We start from the raw sequence: 25935 nt of genomic DNA, 5'->3' as shown, positions 1-25935 counted from the left end.
GCTGTGTCGATATCTACTGGCGACTCGATACACGAAATTCTCACCACACTACACGATGAAATTGTCATATATATATGGAAAGACAAAGATCCCCCGTATAGCCTTAACAGACTGTAGGGGCAAGTGCTGTTAGCGAGCACCTATGAAGGCCGGAACGGTACAGGAGGGGGTGGGTATCCAGCACCACGCCCGACCGCCTTTGTCTCTCTAGTGGCAATGTTTACACACCGCACCAGGTACTCAATGTGTGCATGTGTGTGTATATGGATATACACACACATGCACACACGCGCGTCTTAAAATAACGCGATATGTAGAAACAAATGAGCAGCTCGCGAAGTGCCGACACGTGACGTAGTGCCTGGCAGAGCCATTTTTGTGGCTGTGCCAAGGACGTCTTGGCGTGCCGACTTCGAAGTCCTTCCCCACGCCTGCGATCATCACGGTCGGCTCTGTACGGTGCAGAAGAAGTTCAACGTACGTCGAGCGAGGCGTCATCTCCATCACGTGAGACGTGTCGCGCGCGCATTTGGTTGACTATCACCGCGAGGAGAGGGAAAACCATGTCGACGTTTCGGTCGAGGGGCCTTCTTCCGTGTGAATGCGTCCTTGCTGAGTAACTTCCTCTCCGAGTTTGTGTCGCGCGAACCGCAGCTGAGTTCGCGTGGCCACGGGCCCACGGCGCCACGGGGAAGAGGAGGAGGAGCAGGAGAGGGGAATGGACTCAGCGATGAAAGTAACGAGGTGAGACACTCGCGCGCGTGTGTGTGTGCGCGTGTGTGTGTGCGCGTGTGTGTGTACGCGTGTGTGTGTGCGCGTGTGTGTGTACGCGTGTGTGTGTGCGCGCGTGTGTGTGCACGTGTATGTGTGCGCGTGTGTGTGCGTGTGTGTGTGTACGTGTGTGTGCACGTGTATGTGTGTGCGTGTGTGTGCGCGTGTGTGTGCGTGTGTGTGCGCGTGTGTGTGCGCGCGTGTGTGTACGCGTGTGTGCGCATGTGTGTGTGTGCGCGTGTGTGTGCGCGTGTGTTTGTCGGGCGTGGTTGTGTCGTGGTTTGCACGCTGCGTTTCAGATATTTTATCACTGATATTGGTCGTGAGTACGAATCGAACCCGGCAAAACCGAGTTCGATTCGTGCTCACGACCAATATCAGTGATCAAATATCTGAAACGGTCCTGGGAGCGGGGAGACAAAGGCGGCCCTGCGTAACGATGGCTACCCACCCCTTGTGTGCCCTGCCGGCCTTCGTAGGGGCTACTCCCACACCGCTCTTGCCCCAACAGTCTCTTAAACGCAATACGGGGGGAGGGGGTCTTTGTCTTTATATATATGCCTAGGCGAGTTTATACAAAATTGGAAATAGATTTTAAGAGTTAATCGAAATAATGATCCTCCTACCCTGGGGTGTTGTAAAACCGTGCGTCTCTGTGTGAGATGTGCACTGTACACGACATCAGCAAAACCCAGCGGCATTTGTTTAACGGACCACGCCTCGCTGGTGACACCCAGACGACTCGAAACCCGACCCCGCTCCCCAGCTCGGCTTCTGCTGTCGCTGACATGGATCGACTCGGAAGCCCTGTCCTGTGGTGGGGGGCCACGGGCCCTGTGTGGGGGGCTATGTGTGGGTGGGGGGCCACGGGCCTTGTACGGGGGGCTATGTGTGGGTGGGGGGCTATGGACCCTGTGTAGGGGGCTATGTGTGGGTGGGGGGCTATGGACCCTGTGTGTAACGCGTGGTTTCGTCTTGCAGCGACGGTCGTGCGCTGTCGCGCCGAATCGCGTCGCAACAAGTGTCCGCTGTCGCGTTTAGCGCGGTGTACATCGGAACGATCAGTCGCTTATGTTTGAGGCGTCACTGAACACGACGCGTCGCGCGCAGTGGAGGCGGCGCAGACTCCACTCTCTCACGCGATCCGCTCGGCGAGTTGAAGCGGCGGGTCGCATCGCGCGCCGCGGGCGATTTAGTTTGGTCGTTACGACCTCAATCCGCCGCCTGATTTCCTCGTTTGCGCAACTGCTCGCTCCGATGTGGACAAAGCGGTGAGAGGCGACGATGATGATGGTGCTGCGCGATTTGCAAGCGCGGTCACGTTGAAGGCGACTCGGCAAACCGAGTGACTCGCGGTTCACGAATTCAAACTCAGAATCTTTATTTATCCTGGACACATCCGATGAGCTATGGAGATATTTTTCACACATGTCCAGTAATTACGCGAGGGCGTCTCACCGCTGACGATCGCTGTATCCCTACGCACCCCCGTGTAGTGCACACCCGCGCGCGCCTTGCGGTGTCGGCGTGGGAAGAGCAAACATGCCACTCGTGAACGATCAGCGCGTGACAATGTCATTTGTTCGGCCAAGTCGGGTGGTGGAGGGATCTTGTGACAAAAATTGCAGCGAGACCATTACTTGGCATAATACTTTACCGAAAGAACCAAAGAGTATGGATTCCTGCAGTCACGAACGCTTCAAATCAAGATTAGACAGTGTAGTGATTATTGCTTTAATTCAAATTGGATGATTACGCGACACAGGGAAAATTGCGACGTCAAGCAGGCGGAATGTCTCGCGTTCGATCTCAGATTACCCGAGAGGCTCTGCGGTTGGCCTCCTCGTGGCGATGCGGCTTGAGACGCACTTCTTGAGACGCACTTCTGGAGAGCGTGGAGATATCTCATGGCCAGGATTAATCCATCAGAATTTAGATAATATTGGCAAACGATTGTTGGGTCGCTTTGTTGAGTAGACACGGCCTCGAATCGAGTCCCATCACCTGAGCGATCAATAATAATTAATTATCATCGCCCGCGACTGCTTTGTCCCACAATCTGAGCCACTAGTTGCGCACAAGTTAAATGAAAACGCGAATTCAACGTTGGCCACAGCGCGTGTTGCGGCAAGTCGCCACGGGTCGCCGAGCTGCTCGATGCTTGAGGGTTGAGTCTCTACTCCCAGCGTGAGCAGAGACGGACGATCGATTCAACTGCTTACAACCGAGTTGCACACCTGTTTGCGTAGATGTGGGCCAGGCCGCTATGTCATTCGCTTGCATCGCAACCTTCAACAACACAGAGCGATCTTCTACACTCGTACTAATATTCCTGCGATGTGATAAAAGGGTTATTGCCCGAAACGTCGCCTCTTGTGTGTTGCTTTCCTCTAGAGTGGGGCAGTGTTACTGAGGAACGTTTTGAGTTGTTTCTGTTGACCGTCGTTGTGCACCGCTGGCGTGCGGCCGGTTTAAATCCGCAACTCTTCATTTAATTCGCTGACTTGTAAAGTATTTGATTATACGGCTAACAAAATGATGCTTACGAATAGGCGGTACGAACCGGTGTTTGAGAACGAAATTATAACCCCAGAGAGAGAGGTCAACACTTCTTCAAATGAAATACAGTGCAGGCTGGTGAAGTGTGGGTGACCCCCACCTCTTCCACGTTGGAAGAGTCGACCAAAGATGATCACGAGAGATCGCCCGGTCGAGTGGAGCGGCTCCTTCGTCCGCGAGCGGTCACGGGAGCGCACGATGACGGGGCGACGCCTTTGGCGTCGTTCTGTGCGCGTCGGCGATGGCACCGCGAGGGTTTTTGCAGCCGGAGGCAACGACGCGAATTGGTACAAATCGTGTCCTGGCGCTCGAGGGGAGCGCAGCGTGATGGCGCTGTCCGTCTGGAACGGGCGCGGAGGCTCGCGACAGCGCGCGTGAAGTTGGCCCGATACGAACGCAACTTCACTGTGAAGCTGCGTTGCTGTTAGAGGAGTCGTTCGAGACAAACTCGAGCCCAGTTGATCAAATCAAACGATTTCCTAAAAGAAAAAATCGGTATCGGAACACAAAAAAACTGCGCTAATAGAGCTTCTCCCGTTGTGTGGATAGCGCTACCCGGATGCGTGCGTGATCAATAATGTTTTAAATGCAACAAACAAATACAAATATCCCCCGGATCGCCTGAACAGACTGCTGGGGCCACTGTTGTAGCACGCACCGATATGAAGATCGGAGCGGGACACGAGTGTGGCCAGAACCACGCCAGGTCGCCTTTGTCTCCCCCAGTGCTGATGTTTTACACATCGCACCGGGTACTCGTTTAAGGCTGAGTCAACCTAGGGGATTCCCATGACATGGTTCAACTACTGAACAAGTATTATTGCTCTTGAGCGGGAATCGATCTCGGTCGGGGTCGCCGAGTTGGTAGCTCCGTTCGCTAACCACTGCGCCACCGCTCCCCATTACACACGACACACACCACACGACACACACCACACGACACACACCACACAATACACACCACACGACTCACACCCGCGCGAACAGAACCGAGGAGCACAGCACGGATATCGCCTCAAGTCCGCCGGGGGCGAATGATTTAACGAACGCGCGTGGCGAGCGCGCGCACACACACAGAGCGGCTGTCGCGTACGGCTAAACATTCATCGTCGCTAATAGAATCCGGCGCCGCGTTCGCGTGGCCGCTGAGCAGCAGCAGCAGCAGCAGCGGCGGCGCAGACGTCTCGCGGGGGGAATCGTTAAGCTCGCGCCAATTAGCCTCCCAATGAGGCTGCTAAACGGCCAGGGATAAGATTGGCTCTGGGGAATAACGCGAGATGGCTCGCTCTCTCCCTCCCTCCCTCCATCTCTCACTTCACGCTTCGCTCTCATCTCGCTCGCGCGACTAAGCGACGCCCGTTGGATGATGGCGATCATAAACCACGGCGATCGATCCACTGCTGGATGATGAACGCCTCCCCAAGTCACCGCCACCTCTCACGATCTTGCGATGCAACAAATACACCGAGCCGCGTGCGCGCTCCATCTAGCTGAGAGCACTTGCCCCAACAGTCTGTTGAAGGCTATACGAGGCGCCTTTGTATTTGTGTATCAACTGCTGGCTTATCACGCACACCGCACACCTGACTGATCGCTTGCGTGCTTGTGTTGCATTATAGACTGTCGCTCGCATGGACTGTCTCTTGTGTGGACTGTCTCTTGTGTGGACTGTCTCTTGTGTGGACTGTCTCTTGTGTGGACTGTGGTTTGAATCGGCTGCCTCTAGGACAGTCTATCTCGCCTATGGACTGTGGCACGGAGCCCACTTCGCTTGCTTTTCTTCCTATCGGCTTTAGCGTCACACTCCGCGGGAGGCGAATCGCCTTGCTTCACTGATGATGGTGGTGGTGGTGGCGATGTTGTGAGTGTTTGACGCCAGACATAGAGCCGCCCCGTGCGTGAAACCAATCATCATCCGCGCGTTCAAATTTATCGACCCGTATTGAAATGCTGTACGTTGCGGGTTTTCCCTCGTCACAGGCACAGACTCGGCTATATTTGTTTTTACCAAATTTGAGTTGTCTAGCCCATCTAGAACATCGCTAGAATTGACATCAGCCACGCGCCATTTAGCGTGTACAGGCGTACACGTGCGTGAACATGTGCACGTGCATCATGGGGTAGTTCACACACACGTGTGGACGTGCATCATGGTGTAGTTCACACACACACACACGCGTGCGTGTGTGTGTGTGTGCGTGAACCACAGCCGCTGCTTCTGCTGCTGCGTTGGCAGCGGTGCGTAGAGCAACAACACATGGACCAGGTGACGTTTCGGGCAACGACCCAATTAATTACCTAGGTGCGTTGTGTTATACGAGCCGCACTTGTTAAGCAAGTCTGGTGTGGTTCGATGGGACCCAGGAAGTCGACGTGGTTCTGTGTGGCGAAGCTCGCGAGCGGAGGTGGCGCAGAGGAATGTTTTGTCAGGGCAGAGGGAGCGGTGGCGCAGCGGTTAGCGCGATGCACAATGAACCCAACTATCGCCCCCCCTGAGTTTGGTTCCCGACCACAGCTGACATCATCAGCGAGCAATATTTTACCGGTTCGGCCCTCTCCTTCACTAACCTGCTCTGTCCAGCGTGGTGAAGTATGGCATCGCCACCATCGACACGGAGCCGGCAAAGGCCTTCATCCAGCAGTGGACTGAGAATTACTGGAGTACAACACACAATGCGAATAGTAAACACTTGGTCCCGATGGAATAGAACGTGGTTTTTATTAAGTTGTGTTTCAGATGTTGGTTACAAATCAAATTCTCAAAGTTTGATATCTAAAAATCACAGTTGCTTTACAACCAATCTAATGCTAAGCGGCCAGTAACACGCAGCACTATTGAATGATGCAGTATAAATTAATTTCTAATAATGACGATGTTTTTTCATTTATCTAAGCTTCACTGTGTTTTTTTCAGGAGAGTTCTGCTACTTTGAGTTGTTTGGCCAAGACTACGAATCCGTTTCTCGAGGCCCCCCATGAAAATGCCGCGTGTGGCAGGGGAATCCAGGGACGCCGGATAACTTCTCGTAGAGGGGGGGGGGGGGGGGCAACCCCTCCAACAATGAAAACTAATAGAGGAGTTGTTAGTAAGTAAGGACTTGTCCATTGCTTTTTATTCGACGCGTGTGTGGCGATGGCGCAGCCACCGATCGAGGGTCGAATTCGAACCGCGTCGTGTGATTGGCATCGCGCTCGCTGAAGGTGTTGATGCCTTCAGGGAAGTCGTGTGCTGTATACACGCAACTGCGCACAATTCTGAGTCACTTATAACCGCTTTGCCGTTACCTATTGCCAATTATGAACTCAGACTGTTGCCCTATCATCCCATAGAGTCCCTGGCACGTAATAATCTGCTACACAGTGGCAGTGGGGGTCGCAAAATGCCGATTTATTACTAATAAACCCAAATGATCCGATCGAAATTAGGGATTTCGATCGGATCATTGGGAGAAAAAAAACCTAAGAATATGAATCCTTGCAGTCACGAAAGCTTCAAATCTAGAATTGACGATGATGCGTGTTGAACTTATTTCGCAGCGTACGAAGCCAACCGCAATAACCGGAGGTGCCGATTTCCCGTCTATCCTTAACAGACTGTTGGGGCAAGTGCTGTTAGCGAGTAGCACTTGTGAAAGCCGGCACGGCACACGAGAGGGTGGGTGGCCAGCCACACGCCCGGCCGCCTTTGTCTCCCCAGTGGCAACGTTGACACACCACGGCAAGTACTCATGTGAGGCTGAGTCGACCTAGGGGAGGCCCAGAACCGGTTTAGACAGTCGTTGGCCGTGGGCGGCTTGCCGGGTTTCGTAGCGCTGCGCACACCGGTGGCGAGGTACGGTGCGAAAGAAGTTCAACGTGCATATACACAACCACTGCACGACGACTCCCACGCTGAGGTCACATACACACACATACACGCACGCGCGTACGTACACACGCACATACACACACGCGCATACACACACGCGCATGCACACACACGCACATACACACACACGCGCATACACACACGCGCATACACACACACGCGCATACACACACGCGCATACACACACGCGCATACACACGCGCATGCAAAGATAAGACGAAGATCTCCATACAGCAGCCACGCCCGAGGGCGTGCGGGAACCGACCGTGTGCCGCCTTAGTCATGCACACGGAGAGACGCCTGCTGCCTCGGGCCAAGAGCTGGGAGCGAGCGCCTCATACATACGCACGTGCGCATATGCGCATAGGAGTCGGTTCAGGTAGTCACCACTTTGCCGTGAGCGGGAATCGAACTCGGGTCGCCGGCTTCATGGCGCTGTGTGCTTTGCTCTAACCACTGCGCAAACACTCTCCACGTACACCTACACATACTTACACACGTACACAATGTACACACACACACGCGTATACACGCGTGCACACGGATGCAGTATTTAGACACATACACGAGCGTTCAAATGTACATTTACACATATACAATTGTACACGAGGAATAATATATATATAAATCTCCCGGCTAGCCCCAACAGATTGTTGTGGCAAGTGCTGTGAGCGAGATACCTACCTACGAAGAGGGGTGAGTGGCCAGTGTTGGTGTTCACGCACCGCACTCGGCACCCATTCGGGGCTGAGTTGACCTAGGGGAGGCTTCGGACCGGTTCGTATAAGCATCACTGTTGGCCGTGAGCGGGAATCGACTTCGGGTTGCCGGGTTCGTAGCGCAGCTCACTCAACGTTGCAGTACCGCTCCCTACACACAGACACAGTAACACACAGAGTAACACACACAGTAACACACACAGTAACACACACAGAGACCCACACACAGTAACACACAGTAACACACAGACACACACAGTAACAAACAAAGATACACACAGTAACACACACAGTAATACACCCAGTAACACACAGACACACACAGTAACACACAGACACACACAGTAACAAACAAAGACACACAGTAACACACAGACACATTAACACACACAGTAACACACAGTAACACACTCAGTAACACACAGACACACACAGTAACAAACAAAGACACACAGTAACACACAGACACATATTAACACACACAGTAGCACACACACACAGACACACACAGACACACACAGACGGTAACACAAACACACATACAGTAACACACACACACAGACAGTAACACACACAGACAGTAACACACACACACAGTAACACACACACAGACAGTAACACACATACAGTAACACACAGACACACAGACACAGTAACACACACAGTGACACACACATACAGTAACACACACAGACAGTAACACACACACACACACACGTGCACAAGGTGTGAGAGCCTCCCAGCAGCAGGAGGAGGAGGAGCGGAGGAGGAGGAGGAAGAAGAGTCGAGGGGGACACGCGCTGAGCGAGCCGAGTGCGCGGTAATTGCACGGGTGTCGTGCCGCGTGTCTTGTGGCGAGGCGCGAGTTGATTGCGATATCTTGACAGCCTCTCGCACGAGGAATTACTCTGCAATAAATGCAATCGCCTTCCCACCCATCATCCCACCCCATCATCCCATCGCTGCTGCGACTACCCCTACACACAACACCCTTGCCCCGACCAACACGCCGCTTGCTTTGCACGTTGTGCGCGCCCAACGGGAGCAGCGGTGTTCATTCAGCCACATCACGACATAACGGCGCAACACTCACATCATAGCGGTGTTCATTCAGCCACATCACGACATAACAGCGCAACACTCACATCATAGCGGTGTTCATTCAGCCACATCACGACATAACAGCGCAACACTCACATCATAGCGGTGTTCATTCAGCCACATCACGACATAGCAGCGCAACACTCACATCATAGCGGTGTTCATTCAGCCACATCACGACATAACAGCGCAACACTCACATCATAGCGGTGTTCATTCAGCCACATCACGACATAGCAGCGCAACACTCACATCATAGCGGTGTTCATTCAGCCACATCACGACATAACAGCGCAACACTCACACCATAGCGGTGTTCATTCAGCCACATCACGACATAACAGCGCAACACTCACATCATAGCGGTGTTCATTCAGCCACATCACGACATAGCAGCGCAACACTCACATCATAGCGGTGTTCATTCAGCCACATCACGACATAACAGCGCAACACTCACACCATAGCGGTGTTCATTCAGCCACATCACGACATAGCAGCGCAACACTCACACCATAGCGGTGTTCATTCAGCCACATCACGACATAGCAGCGCAACACTCACACCATAGCGGTGTTCATTCAGCCACATCACGACATAACAGCGCAACACTCACACTATAGCGGTGTTCATTCAGCCACATCACGACATAACAGCGCAACACTCACATCATAGCGGTGTTCATTCAGCCACATCACGACATAGCAGCGCAACACTCACATCATAGCGGTGTTCATTCAGCCACATCACGACATAACGGCGCAACACTCACATCATAGCGGTGTTCATTCAGCCACATCACGACATAGCAGCGCAACACTCACATCATAGCGGTGTTCATTCAGCCACATCACGACATAACAACGCAACACTCACATCATAACGGCGCAACACTCAAAACATGATTCACACATCACTGCCGAAAGCAATTTTATTAAGCACAATTGATGAAGATCCCCCCCCCCCCTATATATAGCCTTGCCAGACTGCAGGTGACCACCTAGGAAGGCCGGCCTGGCACACGAGGGAGTGGGTCGCCAGGACCAGGCCCGGCCGCCTTTGCCTGCGCCCTAGTGGCGATGTTTGCAGAATGCACCAGCTACTCATTAGAGGCTGAGTTCACCTAGGGGAATACCAGGACCGGTTCAGATATTCGTCACCGGTGTTGGCTGTGAGCGGGAATCGAACTCGGGTAGCCGGGTTCGTAGCGCAGCGCGCTAACCACTGTGTCATCGGCCCGCCCACACACGCACACACACACGCACACACACACGCACACACACACACACGCACACACACACGCACACACACACGCACACACACACACGCACACACACGCACACATACACACACACACACACGCATACACACACGCACGCACACATACACACACGCACACATACACGCACACGCACACATACACACACGTAAACACTCAGATACACACTCATGGACATTTGTGTACGCCAACGCACACACACACACTGATTCACTCTCACACACACGCTCTCTCTCTGGAACTGAATGGAAGCGCCTAGCACATGGAGCGACACGTCATGTGGCACGACACGCGGTACAAGACGAAGACGTGTCTGGGAGGCGCACAGCACTCACGCAAACACACGTGGACACACACACACCCACACGTTGACACACACACACACGTGGACACATACACACCCACACGTGCACACACACGCGCTCACCGACTCACACACGTGCAACAAGCAATTACCAATACAGTGACACGCTCCAGAATAAAGCCTCAATCCTTCATTCACATTGTTACCTCGACTCGTGAATATTCACAGCATCTCGTGTGTGTCACGTGAATTGCTAAAGGCTGCAACTGCTGCTGCTGCTGATGGTGTTGCTGCTGATGCATGCGCATGGCTGGGAAAGTGTGGGTGTGCGCGTCCCGGTCGATGTTGTTGTTACAGCACTCACGGGCAGGGTCGGCTGGTGACAATTGACATCCTAATTACCACGACTATAACAACAATAATAATAATATAATTACATGGAGCGGTGGCGCTGTGGTTAGCGCACTGCGCTATGAAACACCTTCCAGGCCCGAGTTAGATTCACGGCCAACATCAGTGAGTGACTGACTGCGTGGTGAAGTATGGTCAACCATCCCCATCCAACTGTGGATGAACAAAACAGCTGCCCGTGGTGCAGTACTTGGCGTATGCGAGTGACGCCATCTCAAGACGCGATGCTGGACATCATTGCGGCCTTTCTGAGCTCTGGTCCAAAACGCCAAGTGGCCAGGAACAAACAGCACTATTAAATAATAGCTCGCTATTTAATAGTCAGATATAACGCGCGCGAAGCGCTGGGTTTTGGATCCTGCACATAAAACACCATGATGATAATGATGATGATGATGGAATTGTGTTTCTGGCAATGCTGATGATGGTGGTAGCAATGATGATGATGATGGTGGTGGCAATGATGATGATGGTGGTGGTGGTAATGATGATGATGGTGGTGGTAATGATGATGATGGTGGTGGTGGTAATGATGATGATGATGGCAGAACCGACTTGCTTTGTTGATCTCACGTGAGTTTGGAGTCGCGCGGGGACGGCGCATGTCGGAGTGCGATTATGGATACGCCACGCCGCCGTGGTCACGTGCGCAAACACAAACAGCGGCCACACACAAACATGAATGTCGCGTCGTCGTCAGCCTTCGTCAATCTACTGCAGGACGGTGGTCGCTGCCCTCTGGCGCGTTCCCTCCTTCGACTTCCACTCCGCTGCGAGCCTCGACCGCCAACTCGGCTCTTCACAAACCGCGCGCCTTTGGCGACTGCTGCTGCTGCTGCGGCGGCTTTGACGGCGGTGGACTCGCCCAGCCTACAAACACCAACACGAAACACGAAACACATTCGTCAATAACAACAGTGTCCGTGTGTGTGTTTGTGTGCGCGTGTGTGTGGCCTTAAAAGAAAATCTATATACAATAAACGACGTTTCGGCCAATGGTACTTTTCAATAGCACGAACTTTTCTAAACAGCAAACATGAATCCGTGTCGACATGCGGGCGCGTCTCTTATCCACGTGTTGTCCCTGCCTCTCTCCGTCTGCCTCTCTCCGTCTGGCTCGCGATGCGGCTCCGAGCGTGCGTCCCTGCACGTTCCTCTCTCTCTCTCTCTGCGCCCTTTCCAGCTGCGCTTCCAGCGAAGCCGCGGCCCCATCGCGAGCTGAGCATCGCGCCAGCAGCGGAAGAAACCCCACGGGCTCCGTACAGATGATCGACTTTCAGTGGGTCAGCCCCGCAGCGTTAACAGGAACCGATCCATCTTCATACACCAACGAGGTCACTGACATCTTCGGATCTCAGCACTCCGAGGTCAAGGCTCTGTGCCTGGGCTGATCGGGATTTTGCGAGTGCAGCTCCCAAACTTTGTAACGCTTTGCCTTTGCTCATAAGGCAATCAGAGTCGTTGGCTATAATTAAGTCTGTCTTGAAAACTCTCCTCTGTGAAGTCGCCTGTACCCCCAGGCTAGTCCTGGCCGTGTTCCCTGCAGATTTTCTTTATTTTCTGCTTTCCATACACGGTGACAGCGCATTGGGATCTGCGGATGAAATGCAACCACTTTACAAAATGTAGATGATGCGTATCAATAGCAACAAGTGTACACGCATTCCCCCTTATTGAACCGATGATTTGGTGACGCTGCGTTGGCAGCGGTAGGAGATCACAGAAAATGTTATGGGATGTTCAGGGTTTGGGGTTGGAATTTGAAAGTCCACTGCCGACAATGAACCGTAATCTGAAAAAGGGGCATTGCTTGAATCGTCGTCCTCATACATACTTCAGTTGTAGTTCAGTTATGATTCATTTTAAATGATCATTATCAAGCTTAGTCAATCCCGGTTGGCACGGGTTGGCTCAGCCTATCATCATTCCGCCGGGGTCGATAAAACGAGTACCACTTTGCGGGGAAAGGCAGCAAAAGTGCTTGGCATATGGTGAGACTCACCCCCGCCGTAATAATGTGGAATTTCCACCACTGACCCAGGGCTGTTAGCGGGAGGTGACGTTTTGAAAAGGAATATTTTACATCGTGTGTCCGAATTTGAATAAAAAAAACCTCCCAGCGCATTACCATGAAGCACCCTCCAGCTCGCCCCTACCCCCCGCGGCTTCCTCCACTCCCCGCACCCCCACCCCCTCCCCCATCGCTGGCCCTCTGTGGCCTCGCATGCACTCAGCCGCGGTGAGTAGAACGTGAACTCTCCACTGGCGCGCTGCCAGCTAGCGCACAACTCCTACCGGGCACACGAGTCATGGACATGCAAGAGTTCCTGGCAGTCTACGTGTATATGATACAGTATATATATGCAGTATATGTACTCTACGGGAAAGCTACACATATATATGCAACTTATGCATCAATTGTCTGTGTGAATGTGCCCGTGGGGAGCGGTGGTGTAGCGGTTAGCGCACTGCGCGACGAACCTGGAGACCCGGGTTCGATTCCCGCTCACGGCCAACACCAGTGACGATTATCTGAACCAGTCCCGGGCCTCCCCTAGGTCGACTCAGCCTCAAATGAGTACCCGGTGCGATGTGCAAACATCGCCACTTGGGAGACAAAGGCGACCAGGCGTAGTGCTGGCCACCCACCCCCTCTCGTGTGCCGTGCCAGCTTTCATAGGTGCTCGCTAACAGCACTTGCCCCTACAGTCTTTGATGTTACGAGAGTGAGGAAGCGAAGCAGGGATGATAACGATGATAACGATGGTGACGGTGATGAGTCGTCGCATGGGAGGCTGGATGGGAATACCACGTGATGTAGGCTTCAGCTGCGAGGATTGCAGAAGATGGCAGTCTCAGAAAAGGATTGTTGAATCTATCTGTGCAGACCTCTGAGTGTCGCTCCCCTGCAGGTGACGTTTCGGGCAATGGCCCTTCTCGTGTGCTGTGAGGAAGGGAAATGGCCCAAAAAGTTACCTATTATGCGTGTTTTTATTTGAAAGCCAGATGTAGTGCTGCTGTTGTTGTTGTTGTTGTTGACACGGGACGTGTTGGTTGGGGTTGTTGGCTGGGTGTGCCCGCCGATTGACAGGGATCATGAGCGCTGGAATTCCCAGCAATTCTGGACCGGGAGTCCAACTCGAGCCACCACGAGCCCTCAAGGGCCTTCCAACTAATGAGGTTTTAATGTCCAGTTCCTGCGCAAGCGCCACTGCTGCACGTGGAGCGAAACGTCGGACATCACGCCGAACAAATCAGATAGGCGGCACAACCCGAAACACACAGCAACACAAGGGGGTGGGTGGCCAACACCACGCCCGGCCGCCTTTGTCTCCCTCGTGCCGATGTTTACACACCGGACACTCATTGAAGGCTCAGTCGACCTAGGGGAGTCCCAGAGCCGGTTCAGTTAATCGTCACCGATGTTGGCCGTGAGCGGCTGTCGAACTCGGGTCGCCGGGTTCGTAGCGCGCTCCAAACATCGCGGAGAGTCAATCTCCGTGAAGCGTCGTCCTTGCCACCTGTGTCCTGGCTGACTACTGGCTCTGCTCCTCTCCACCACAACCACAACGACAACAACAACAACAACAACAGATCCCTGTGGTTGTTGTTGTTGTCAGAGGCTGCTGCCGAAGCTAGCCGGGTAACTGGCTCAACTGGACTTTTCGTATAAACAATAAACATGGAGTTAAATTGAAGCGACACCAAGTTTGCAATCGCTCTAACTTCTCGATGTGTCATTCTTTCGCACACGAGATTCTTCAAATCCTGGAGAATACGAAACAAAGCTCGCAGCAGTGAACACATTACCTCGGCATGTTCTTACGGCGTCAATAAAGTCAGAGGTAGCTGTGAGTGCTCCTTGTCCAGGAGAATCGACAGGCGAGGACGACAGAGACAGCTGTCTCTGAGTTTCCCCTGCAGCGCCGCGGCTTCCCGGCTCGTAGCGAGAAGTACAAAAAACAACACCGCGCTTGAGTCTTGACGCTGATTCGAAGCAACGACTGAGGGCCCGGGCAGTGGAATGGGGGCTCAGAAGGGCGGGGGGGGGGGGTGGAGGGGTAACCCCAGGGCACGGATATCCATGCACCCAGCCCACGGACGCCACGACAAACGCCATGATACAATGAGCGGCATCGTCGGATCGGGCGGCTCCTCCTGGAGGCTGGTAGCGCGCCGCGTCGCCGCCGCTGCTGCCACGCTGGGTGGAGGGACCGGTGACTGCTGCTGCGATGGGGGAAACACTGCGAGTGTACTCAGCAGACGGCATTCACAGAGAATGACACAGTCTATATGCTGTGCATACAGTGGGTATGCTATGTACACAGCACACAGTGTATACATTGCAATGCCCCGATTTACGTCTCCCCCTTTTACGTCGATTCGCAAATACGTCGTCACTTCATTATTGCCGGGACCCGATTCACGTCGCCTCAACCCACACGTCGCTAACAGCCTCGTCCTCCCTCACCACCACCACCACCCACTACCACCACCACCCACTACTAATACCACCACCACCACCCACTACTACCACCACCACCACCACCACCCACTACCACCACCACCCACTACTAATACCACCACCACCACCACCCACTACTACCACCACCCACTACCACCACCACCCACTACTAATACCACCACCACCACCCACTACTACCACCACCACCACCACCACCCACTACTACCACCCCCACCACCACCACCCACTAAGGCCACCACCACCCACTACTACCACCACCACCACCACCACCACCCACTACTAATACCACCACCACCACCCACTACTACCACCACCACTACCACCACCCAGTACTACTACCACCACCAGCACCCACTACTACCACCACCACCACCACCACCCAGTACTACTACCACTACCACCACCACTACCCACTACTACCACCACCAGCACCCACTACTACCACCACCACCCACGACTACTACCACCAGAGAGAGAGAGAGAGACGGCTCCAGCAGCAAAGAGAGAGGGAGGAGCGAAGCCCAGAGTGACGGGTTCACCCTGGGCCCAGAGTGACGGGTTCACCCTGGGCCCAGAGTGGCGGGTTCACCCTGAGGCCCAGAGTGACGGGTTCACCCTGGGCCCAGAGTGGCGGGTTCACCCTGGGCCCAGAGTGGCGGGTTCACCCTGGGCCCAGAGTGACGGGTTCACCCTGAGGCCCAGAGTGACGGGTTCACCCTGGGCCCAGAGTGGCGGGTTCACCCTGGGCCCAGAGTGGCGGGTTCACCCTGGGCCCAGAGTGACGGGTTCACCCTGAGGCCCAGAGTGACGGGTTCACCCTGGGCCCAGAGTGGCGGGTTCACCCTGGGCCCAGAGTGACGGGTTCACCCTGGGCCCAGAGTGACGGGTTCACCCTGAGGCCCAGAGTGACGGGTTCACCCTGGGCCCAGAGTGGCGGGTTCACCCTGGGCCCAGAGTGGCGGGTTCACCCTGAGGCCCAGAGTGACGGGTTCACCCTGGGCCCAGAGTGGCGGGTTCACCCTGAGGCCTAGAGTGACGGGTTCACCCTGGGCCCAGAGTGGCGGGTTCACCCTGAGGCCCAGAGTGACGGGTTCACCCTGGGCCCAGAGTGACGGGTTCACCCTGAGGCCCAGAGTGACGGGTTCACCCTGGGCCCAGAGTGACGGGTTCACCCTGGGCCCAGAGTGGCGGGTTCACCCTGGGCCCAGAGTGACGGGTTCACCCTGAGGCCCAGAGTGACGGGTTCACCCTGGGCCCAGAGTGACGGGTTCACCCTGGGCCCAGAGTGGCGGGTTCACCCTGGGCCCAGAGTGGCGGGTTCACCCTGGGCCCAGAGTGGCGGGTTCACCCTGGGCCCAGAGTGACGGGTTCACCCTGGGCCCAGAGTGACGGGTTCACCCTGAGGCCCAGAGTGACGGGTTCACCCTGGGCCCAGAGTGGCGGGTTCACCCTGGGCCCAGAGTGACGGGTTCACCCTGGGCCCAGAGTGGCGGGTTCACCCTGAGGCCCAGAGTGACGGGTTCACCCTGGGCCCAGAGTGACGGGTTCACCCTGGGCCCAGAGTGACGGGTTCACCCTGAGGCCCAGAGTGACGGGTTCACCCTGGGCCCAGAGTGGCGGGTTCACCCTGGGCCCAGAGTGGCGGGTTCACCCATGACCACAGTCGCACTGCTCTGTGAAGTATTCATCTCGGGGTGTCTGCGAGTCTCTACGCGTGTCCGTGTCTCTGGGTACCGTGGCCACACAAGAATAGAGTCTGACTCACAATTACACCGACTGGGCTTGGAACCGGCGCCTTTGGCCCACCATCCCCCCTCTGCTCACACCTCCAATAACGATGGTAACGGCCATCGCAGCGGCTCCGATAACCCTCCGTGTATCGCTCCCATCGCACACACGACCCCCGCCAGCGGTATTAGCCAGCCTCGCCTCCTGCCCACACCGCTCCCCCCGGAATCATTCGTCTCACGCGAGGCGCGATAAGAACCCCGAGCCCCTCCTCATCCTCAGAGACAAATAGACTCGCATAGAGACCCATAGACTCGCATAGAGACCCATAGACTCGCATAGAGACCCATAGACTCGCATAGAGACCCATAGACTCGCATAGAGACCCATAGACTCGCATAGAGACCCATAGACTCGCATAGAGACCCATAGACTCGCATAGAGACCCATAGACTCGCATAGAGACCCATAGACTCGCATAGAGACCCATAGGCTCACCACACATAGACCCATAGACTCACAATACAGAGACCCATAGACTCACAATACATAGACCCACAGACTCACCACACACAGTCCGGAAACGTTAATGTTTAAAAAAACACCCCCTTACATTTGTATTGTGTGTTATCTATTTTCTCTGTGGATACAAACAGGACACCCAGGTTTAGGGTCTCAAGGAAGGCGGAGAAGGAGGGCGACGATGGGGGCGACTCCCCTCCCCCTTCCTGTGATGACCACCACCACCACCATCACCACTATTACCACCACCACCATCACCACCACCATCACCACCATAACCACCATCACCACTACCATCACCACCATCACCACCACCATAACCACCATCACCACAACAACAACAACAACCAGGGCGTTAAACACTGCTGACGATGATGGAATAGTCGTTGTTGTTGTTCCGGGAGACTTTTATTTTTATTGGACAGAAGCTGCACGCAAGGGGGTCGACAAATCTGCCTCCATCGCCTTCACCTGCGCGCGCGCGCGGCTCCACCTGAGCACGCCGCACCTGTGTGGGCCGGGGGTGGGGCGAGTCGTGGGGGGCTGGGGGGGGTTCGCCGCGGGTTTCCGAGGTGTTCCGCCGTTAATATTTAACCAGGCGGCGGCGACGACGCCGAGACGCAGAGCCCGCGACTCCGAGCGAACGGCGCAGCGCGATGGCGGCGCCTGGGGCCGGCCAGGCGCCACCCGCCCGCTCGCTCTTGATATGTAGAGGACGGCAGAGCTTGGGTAGGTGGTGGGATTTCGATTTGTGAGTCAGATCGCGTAAGAGGTGTGCGGTACGCTCCCTCTACCACCCGACGTAGCCTATTAATAAAGTCGTCACGTTAACAAAGTGCCACTTTACCACCGCTTCAACAGCACCACCGCTGTGGTGCTGGACAGCGATTCACGCAACTTTCACAATGGGGTAGTGCGACATTTCGCTCACAGTTGTAACCAGCCTGATGATGCTGGTAATGCCGATGTTAGGCAGCGGTGGCGCAGCGGGTAGCGCACTCGCTCAGGTGCCCACACAGCTACTCTGGGATGTGGGGGGGTGGGGTGGTGGGTGGGGTGGGGGGACAGGAGAGTCGTTGTGGGGAGGGGGGGCGGAAAGACGTGGCCAACATTGGCAGCGACCATCTGGCCCGGCCCTTCCAATGAGGGTACCTGGTGCCACGTGCAAACGTCAGTATTGGGGATTCAAAGGCGGCCGGGCGTGATGATGGGCAGGCCACCCCCTCGTGCCGACCTCAATAATAGCTACTCGCTGAACTAGCACTTGCTTCGACAGTCTGCGTGGGCCACACGAGGAGCCTTTGTCTTTGCGTGCGCGGGCGTTAATTTTGAAATCTGTGACGGAAATGTTCGCCGTGACCGAGCGGGCGATGACGCGCGCGAGCTACTGAGGGAGCCGCCTCCTCGTGACTCAAACCGATGGAGGAGGAACGACCGTGGACATGCATAGATTCTGCGGCGTCTGTCGACGGAAGTGTCTAATCGTGAGCACGGTGGAAGACGATTGACCGCGAGGACACAACGCGGTCTGCGCATTAATACAGAAGTCAGTGCCTCTCTACCCCGGGGTTGTGTCTGCAAGCGTTGGCCAACCCTTCAGTTAATGAGGCCGGTTTCTTCCAGATACCAGAATGTAATTAATATTGGCTCGTCGATGTGCGAGTTATTCTGACCCCATGCCATGTGGACGGGCAGCGCTAATTACCCTTGGCGGGGTGCGTGTGCGCGTCATTACCTGTCCGCTATGCACGGACACCCGTGCGGAGCGGGGCCTTCCACCGCATCGGATTGCCCAGGTTGAGACGTTCGAACGCATTCGCAAAAGAAAATACAGACCGCGTTCACGCTTTCAACTTAAGAGTTAAAAAACGTAAACAAAAAACCCCCCACAACCTTCACCGAAGAAATATTCCGCAAGTGAGCGCCGGGCGCGAGAGCGGAGGAGCCGCTCCGCTCACGACGAGAGACAGTGAGAGAGATGGGGAGATAGAGAGGGAGATCGAAAGAAAGAATGAGATGGAGGGGAAGATGTAAAGAGAGATGGAGAGACCACACACGGAGCCACGGAAGAAAATTGACGGGAATTACAAAAGCATCGCTTGAAATGCTCCCACGAGCTGAAAAACCCCAAAAGCAGAGCCCCACCCTCGTGTTCACGGAGACCACGTGGAGGCCACACGGCGCGCGGCAATCTGCGGGGGGATCTGCCGTGGAGCGGCGCGGAACCCGGGAGGAGCGCGGGGAGGGAGCGCGGCCACCAGATTCGCTCGGCCGATAATCGCGCCCGCGCATCTGCGTCTGGCGCAGGTGCGGCGGCCCTCCTCGTCCACAGGTGAAAGCCGCCCGCCGCCACCACCGACTTCACCGACTTCACCACCTCCACCTCCACCGTCTTCACCACCTCCACGGCCTCCACGGCCTCCACCGCCCCCTCCACCGCCACGTCCACCACCGCCTCCACCTGCTCCACCACCTCCACCTACACCGTCCCCTCCACCTCCACCGCCCCCTCCACCGTCCCCTCCACCACCTCCACCACCGCCTCCATCGTCTATTTTTAGGAAGCGCTGCACGGCTCTGCGCGGCGTTTCGCTCGTCCCGAACGAGGCAGTACGAACCCGAAAAAACCGCGACGAAGGTCGCCGCCTGCCACCCCCCCCCCCCCCCCCGTGGAGCCTCTCACAGACTGTTGGGGTCAGAGCTGTTAGCGAGTAGCACTGATGTTTAAAATATCGCTGCAGGTACTCATTTAAGGCTGAGTCGACTCAAACATTCGTCACTGCTGTGGGTCGTGAGCACGAATCGAACGTAGGTGTCCGCGTTTGTAGGGCAGTGCGCTAACCACTGCGCCACCGCTCTCCAATTCTTGGTGTGAGCGACTTGGCCCGTGGCCGAGTGTGGCAGGGTCTGGTGACAGTCGCAGCAGCCTCAGAGTTGGGTTGAGTGCAGAGCTGCTACGGGCACCATTAGTCTCTCACTTCTGGCCGTTTGTAGACGTCACACTGACCGCTGTGGCTGTCCTGAGCGGCGCTGTGATGGGGCGTCGCTCAGAGGTTGGACGGCTGAGCCGGCACCGCTCAGAGTCTGGGTTCTAAATTCAGGTTTCAGCTACTGCCTGTGATTACACCGGGTTCTCAACCAGTTTCCCGATGAGTTGATGGTCTCAGCCCGGTCACCAATGCCTGCTTGCACAATGAAACCATCGCGCACAATTTGGTTGTGCACTTAATTTGGTTAAATTCCAGCCGTGCGGACGAAACATTTAAGTTTGCACCGGGCATGTGACGAACATCACTCCCGCGTGGCAGATCGGGTCGGAAAAACCCCTGCCCACTACGACTGAGTGAGCACCAGAAGCCTCTTGAAGATGGGTCTCAGTAGTAGCTCCGTGCTATCCGCTTCCGTGGGCCATTCTCTAGCGCGGAGGGTCGCGCCGAGCTCTGCGAAAGACCCCGGTGGACGTCATCTTCCAGGGCCGTCGTTGTGCACGGGGCGATGCACGGGGCGCTGCGGAGTTGCGAGCTGCCGTCACCTCGCGCCACGGTGCTGTCCGACAGCACACATGGGACATAGCTGGGAGGGTGGACGCGACAAAGCACGAGACGGACTCTCCACCTCGCGACCAAGCACGGGGCCTTGGTGAGTGCCGTGCACCTGCGTGGTGAGATGATGATAATATATAATGAGACGGCTCTCATGTCTCCCACCCTCACCACCCTCCCCACCCCTCCTCCACCCCCCTCCTCACTAAACCACAACTTCCCTTTCCAGCGTGTTAATAATGCATGGCCAGGTACAGTGGCTGTCGCGTGGGCGCGCGCCCATCCACACGTGGGGGGGGGGGGGCAACGCGTCTCCCGGCACGCCCCGTCTCTCCTCCACACCGTCAGCCAGCGGTGGAAACTCCACATTACCATGGCGGCAGCAGGGCCCACTCCATGCGTGGCTGCTGTGGATTTACCACCAAGTGTGCGTTTGCGTTATCATGACTGACTACATGGAGCTGACGGGTGATGAGTTGACCTCTGACCTGCGACCGAACCTGCAAATCTCCTCCTGTGAGAGACCCGCTAACGGTGCAACTCGATATCACGCCGGAGAACCTTCCAGAGTGCCGTGTGTTGCTGGCCGCCTGGCGTTCCCCCCACCGCGCGCTCACATCACGCTATTCGGAGCTCGTGCGGAAAGTCCCCCTGGGAATGTTCATGGCGCCGTCGTCCCGGCGCTGAATCGCAGCGGGGCTCCAACTTCAGCGGAGAAGTTCCCCGTAGACTGCCTGGAGTAGGCACCACGTGACTCGTAGCAGGCGCAGCCGCAGTGAAGGAGGGGGTTGGTCGACGTGGTGTGCCGAGTGCGCACAAACACTCAACACACCGACAGGCTCTAACACGCGTCACACCACCGCGCGTCACACCAACACGGACAAAAAACTAAGACAAAGATACCCCGTATAGCTTTAACAGACTGTAGGGGCAAGTGCTGTTAGCGAGCACCTATGAAGGTCGCAACGGTACACGAGGGGGTGGGTGGCCAGCACCACGCTCGACCGCCTTTGTCTCCCTAGTGGCGATGTTTACACACCGCAGCATGTACTCATTTGAGGCTGAGTCGACCTATGGGAGGCCCAGGACCGGTTCAGATAAGCGTCACTGGTGTTGGCCGTGAGCGGGAATTGAACCCGGGTCGCCAGGTTCAGTAGCGCAGCGCGCTAACCGCTACACCCCCCCCCCCACACACAGACACACCAACACACCAACACACACACAGACACTCACCAACACACCAACACACACACAGACACTCACCAACACACAGGAACAGTAATTACAGCCGAGTCTGTCGCGGTCGGTGACCCAGAACACCATTCTGGTGCACGACTTCCAGTCGACCACTTCTGGCCACGTCGACCACCAACTGCGCTGTTGCCATTGACCCCGTGGAAAAACAATATCGGGCGACGACGACAACAACAACAAAAAAACAAAAAACAACAACTCCTCCGCACTCGTGGAGACCGTCCACACGCCTGGCGGCCACGGGCCGAGCCGCCCGTGGCGCCCTCTGAATTCCCAAATGGAAATCTGTCACCCGCACGCACGTGTACGTGTGCACACGTACACGTGTGCACACGTACACGCGTACATCGAGCACATGCACGCGCACGCGTGTGCGTGCGGGATCGGTTACCGAGCCCGGGGCTACGCAACAGGTGCGCCCAGCAGTCACTTTCATTAGCCATGAATAATGCACCGCGCGCCGGCCACGCCGCATACGGCGCGCGGCACACCGCGTCACCCGACAGCAGCAGCGGCATACGGCACACACGGCCACGGCACCCCGCGTCATACAGCAGCAGCGGCATACGGCACACACGGCACCCCGCGTCATACAGCAGCAGCGGCATACGGCACACACGGCCACGGCACCCCGCGTCATTCAGCAGCAGCATACAGCACACACGGCACCCCGCGTCATACAGCAGCAGAAGCATACAGCACACACGGCCACGGCACATCGCGTCATACAGCAGCGGCATACGGCACACACGGCACCCCGCGCCATACAGCAGCAGCATACAGCACACAGGGCACCCCGCGCCATACAGCAGCAGCATACAGCACACACGGCACCCCGCGTCATACAGCAGCCGCATACAGCACACACGGCACCCCGCGCCATACAGCAGCAGCATACAGCACACACGGCACCACGCGTCATGAGGGTCACGTGTACACGGGGTATCATCGACGCGGGCCGCCGTATCGATCAGATTCGACGAAGCTCCTCCTCGGCACCGGCGGCGTCTCCGAGACGTCTCGCGGCTGAGTTCCACGCCGACTCACGGACGGAGTCTTCACCTTGAGCCCGCGAGTCACGGCGATGGATGAGTCGCGGTGCTCGTGTCACGTGTCTGTCCGTGAGTTCACTGCGCCAGCAACCTGCTGTGACCAGAGTTCAATTCCCGGCCACGGCCAACATCAGTGGCGAGCGATATCTGAAAACCAATCCCGTGGGCCTTCCATCCCTGCACCAATCCCCGTTGTGACCAGAACGGTGAAGTATGGTCAAACGGCGTCCATTGCTAACACCGAGTGAGGAAGGCCTTCATCTAGCAGTGGATCGGAAAAAGACTGTACATTATTTATACCTGAGATATTCTGGCTACTTACACATGCAGATTATTTACATAATGCACATATATGTATATGCGTATACAATGCAACCTATGCATTATTGATTGATATGTATAATTAATTTGAACTGTTGTGTATTCAAAATATTTATTTTATGTTCTGCACGTATTTAGTTTTTACTCTCCCAAATACTGTCCCCGTTTTGCTGTCAGCCACCACAGAGTCCCGTTGGGAACTCTGCAGCTATCAGTGCATCACCCTGTGACAACCATGGCCCTGGGAGATTGCGTCCACTCGGATTTCTCCCAGAGCTCGGCGCGACCCTGCGTGTTGGACAACGGCCCGCGGAAGTGAATATGACGGAGCTCGCCCTGAGAACCTCTTCAAGTGACCTCTGGTTCACGAAGTTTCGGCCCTCGCCCTCAGGCACTGACATCGAGAGCTACACTCGTCACATGACAGTCGACTCGAAATGTTCTCAATTCTCAGACATGGAATTTAACCAAATTAATTTCAGATCCTAATTGAATGTGATGGGGGTTTTTGTGTGCCGTAATTCGTGACTTGGCTGAGACCATCAACTCACTACACTCCATAACCCGGTTGAATCAGAGTGGTTGGGCAGCTGATATCCGGATTGGAACCCAGGCTCTCAGCGGTGGCATCTCAACGTCCCTGACCTTTACCCAGCCACCGTGGGCGGTGACCTGACATAGTGGCAGCGCGCTGGCCGCTTGTCACACTGCTTCACAAATTGAGAGGCTACCCCGGTTAACACTGTGGGGATATTAACCATGAAAAAAACGATGAGCCGTCTGATTCACAGTGGAGGTTAAAGGTCATGTCATTCGCAAGAGTTGGCCATTGCGTGCTGGTGTCTTGGTCTAAATTAAAAACAAAATACCCAACTGGGATTGCACACACAACAATCATCATTGCCTACTGTGAAAACTTGCCAGGACCCTCCTGGAAAAAATTGAGTCTCGAGGCTCGATAGCGGTGAACCAGCGTGGGATTCAGAAGGCCCTCTCGGCTCGCCACGTCTATGAGATGCGGGGGCCACGGGGAGGCACCACAGCGAGCGAAATTTTAGTCATAGGCAGTCACTCAACCCGGCTTGTCCTGCCGCTGGTATCTACAATCTCGCTCGCTGGTAATTAATGAGTTCATCTAAGGGTGCGGAAATTAAATGGGAGTTGCACGCGAGAGTCGGCTGCTGCTGCTATGCTGGCAATGGTGCAGAAGCACAACCACTCCATCAAAAAAGGCCCTAAAAGAGGGGAAAAATAGGCGACGTTTCAGGCACTGGACCTCTTTCAAAATGCAGTTCTTTAAAAACGGCAGTTTCAATTCTGATATGTTTATTCGAGTAACTTTTCACCCCCAATTCGTTCGTTCAGCTAGAGTTTAATATGATGTTATTATTGTTGTTGTGCTTGCGCCGATGATTAAGTGGCATGAGCGATGTGATGGCTCTGAACGGTGGTAATTTCATTCGCTGAGAAAAGTTTCCATTCTTCATCGCGGCGAGTGGCCCAGCGGCAGGGCGCGTGAGATTTGGTGGTTTAACTCCCCGTCGGGGCTCCACTAGGCCTGTCATCCCACCTGGGTTGATAAAAATGAGTTTTTTGCAGGGATTGTCGTGCGGAGAGACTGGCCCCATACCATTGGGATGTTTGATTTCCACCGCTGGCTCAGGCAGGCCTGTAAGAAGACGAGTGTTGCCCCCACGCTCGACTGATAACTCAACATGTCTGGCACAGAACAAAACCAAATTTACGTTTCACACCAAAATAATTCCATAAATTAGAATACAGCAATGCAATCAAAGCGTAGAAGGCAACGCAACTTGATGATGACGATTGACAATAATAATAATTATTATAATACTGCACCATTTACCCGTGCAAGCCTCACCGAGTCTCACGACTCTCGTCACGAGGGTCCTGCTACTGTGGGATGTTTGGTCGATTCCGCTGGGCCACGGCGCTGCCAGTGAGGCTCTGCATCGCCAACCACCCCGCGACCATCGCCGCCGCCGTCGCCTCGCCGC

The 25935-nt window shown here is 55.3% G+C and overlaps 1 long non-coding RNA gene across 1 annotated transcript; it reads right to left on the bottom strand.

Annotated features, from left to right (window-relative positions):
- Window positions 1-11476: 11476 nt before the first annotated feature.
- On the bottom strand, window positions 11477-25874 carry LOC144950186 (uncharacterized). Its single transcript, XR_013640352.1, has 4 exons — window positions 25800-25874; window positions 23592-23690; window positions 12032-12606; window positions 11477-11882 (listed from the first exon to the last, which is right to left on the bottom strand). It is a non-coding gene; the product is annotated as an uncharacterized LOC144950186 (long non-coding RNA).
- Window positions 25875-25935: the final 61 nt, after the last annotated feature.

Source organism: Lampetra fluviatilis, chromosome 56, assembly GCF_964198595.1.
Source record: "Lampetra fluviatilis chromosome 56, kcLamFluv1.1, whole genome shotgun sequence".
Lineage (NCBI taxonomy): Eukaryota > Metazoa > Chordata > Hyperoartia > Petromyzontiformes > Petromyzontidae > Lampetra > Lampetra fluviatilis.
Note: the sequence above shows the minus strand (reverse complement) of the source record. Positions and strands in the feature narration are given on the sequence as shown.